This window comes from Tupaia chinensis, unplaced genomic scaffold, assembly GCF_000334495.1.
Source record: "Tupaia chinensis unplaced genomic scaffold, TupChi_1.0 Scaffold143792_2, whole genome shotgun sequence".
NCBI lineage: Eukaryota > Metazoa > Chordata > Mammalia > Scandentia > Tupaiidae > Tupaia > Tupaia belangeri.
In genome coordinates, this window is record NW_006203642.1 from 141,819 (window position 1) to 144,441 (window position 2,623).

Here is a 2,623-nt window from a genome sequence, read left to right on the forward strand (position 1 = left end):
TATAAGGAACAGCTTTTCCGTGCCCCTTTTCTAAGCCTTTATATGTTATCTATAAAACCCATGGACTAGCTTAGCACAGGGCGTCAGGTGGTTCTCCCTGCTGTCAGCATCATGCTTTCAGAAAGGGGACGTGCAGTTTGTCAAGCCAAAAAGGACTAATTCAGTATCTGCCTAGTGGTCAAACCTGGGGCTAGCAAATACAGCCCTGTGTTCATGAGGGCCCATGATGGTGCCGGAACAGGGCGGCTCTGTGGGCTGACAGGCCAGCCAGGCATCGCCCTCTATCCACCTCCCCACTGCTCCCAGAATCTGCCTCCCTGGTCAGTGGCTGCTGAGGGTCATCACTGATCGCCACCTACACTCTGGGGCCTCTGCTGGCAACTGCTCGGCACTGAGCAGCCCGGGGCCTTCCACTTTGGTCAGCTGCCAGGAGGAGAGAAGGATGAGCCGGGATCTGGGTGTCACCAGGGCAGAGAGTGAAAGTGATCGAGGCAGTGAGCCTCTCCCACCCCTCTTTTGCCCCCGCTCCTGACCTGAAGCCAGGCCCCACTGCAGGGCGGCTCCCTCTTCCTCTAGAGAAGATCTACAGCAGGCAGTAACTGGGCTCAGAGCTGCCCCAGGCAAATGGGGCAGGTCGCCACACGACTGCTCTCTCTTGTCACATCAGAACCACATGAGGGACCAGCAGATGGTGTAATGGCTATGTCGCTGGACTCCCATGTAGTCGACCACAGTTTGAGTCCTGCACCCGGCAGCTTAAACTCACGCGGGGGGCGCATGTGCATGTGTGCCCAAGATCCCGAGAGGAGAATGGAGGAGGAGGGATTGCGGCGTGACCATCCCCCCTGGGGGGTGATTTCTCACTTTCTGTCTCTCTGCCTCTCTCTGTCTTTCTGGCAAGAACATATGTCCTATAAAAAATAAAATAAAATAAATAAAAAATAGCAAACAACAACAACAAAAAAAACTTCTCCAAAAAAAGAAAAAAAAAATGCACGATGACCTCAGATTTGCCTCTGGGTCTGCAAAGCCTAAACTATTTACTATCTAGCCCTTTACATAAAACTTCTAGGATGGATCCCCAGCATAATTCCCCAGGAAATATTTTATCTGAATAGATTGATCATTAAGGGGAGTGAGGCTGGAGAAGGGGGAAGCTTCGAGGGCCTGCACTGGGAAATCCGATTCTTACTATGCAAGCTGTAAACGGATGCACCTGAATCCACACACCTCTGCAAGTGGCACTAAGTTCCTACCTTTTGTGTCATCCACACCCCAGGTTTGGTTATCTGGGGTGTTTGAATGCCACCTGCTGGGCACAGATGGCCTCCACTCATTGAAAATGTCCTCCAGAACATGGAGGTGACAGCCGGCAGCTGACTGCAGTGCTGACCACTGGGTCACACTACACGCCACAGCCGGCCCAGGGCTTGAAGTGCAGCGGGAGATGCGCTTTGCCACAGCCAGGCTTCTCGCTCAGGGCAGGGCACAGTTCCCAACCTCTGGAGACTCCAGAAGGGACCAGTCTTGACGACACCTTGATTTCACACTCTAGAACCATCAGAGAATAAATTTCTGTTATTTCATGGCACATCAGGAAACTTCTACATCCTCCCTGGGTCATGATGACTGAAAGTGTCTCCAGACATTGCCAAATGTCCCGAGGAGCAAACCCACCCCTGATGGAGAACCGCCGTATTGGCATTGTCCTCTCCAATCTAAAAGGAAGGAATCACTGCACTTGGCAGAGACTCCTGGCCACAATGCTAGCCTGGCAGCAGGCTAAGACCAGATTGCCACGCGAGCCAGGGAGGGATAACCAGCCAGGGTGACATAACCAAGGGCGCCGAAATGCAGGGGTAACCAGCAGCGTTCTTTCCTGCCGATTAGACATCCTCCCTGAATCATCACGGGACACAAGCAGGACCCCTTTTTAATGCATTTTGACCACTAAGCACTAAGACCAGTCTATCTTCCTTGGCCAGGTGGGCAGTGAAGCCCAGCATGCTGGAGACAGAGAGAGGAGCCTGCTGACCATTGCACACACAGGAAGTCCCTTCCATCGCATCGCACAAGCATGTGCCCAGGGGAAAGGGCAACCATTCACAAAGAGGATGTTTCTGCCTCCTGCTTTTCTTGGCCTCTCCCACAGCCAGTTAGTGCATGATGCTAACTTCAGCAGTTTCTGGGAAGGAACTTGGGCCATTTCCAGGAAGACTGCAGCAGCATCACTACTGGCCCAAAGCGTGAGCCTGTGAACCAGGCTGCCTGGGCTCAGAACAAAACTCCACCATGTCTCAGCTGTGTGAGCTTCCTCGGGCCACAGACCTGGCCTACCCTCAGGTCACCGTCTGTAAAGCGGGGGCAGCCATGGTTTGCTCAGCTCAGAGCGAGCATCAGAAAACAGAAGCTCAGCTTCACGGCACAGTGGTAATACGCTACTCAAGAGGAGCTGGACTCCACATGGTGACTGTGGGTCAGCTCCCCAGCCCAGTCAGCCTGAGACATGCCAGGCGTGTGCACAAGTGCCCAAGATCCAACAAGCTGGAGGAACGAAGGAGGTGCTCTTGCAGTGACTAAATCCTGTGGAGAGTGCTTTCCTCTCTCCTCTCCTCTCTCTCTC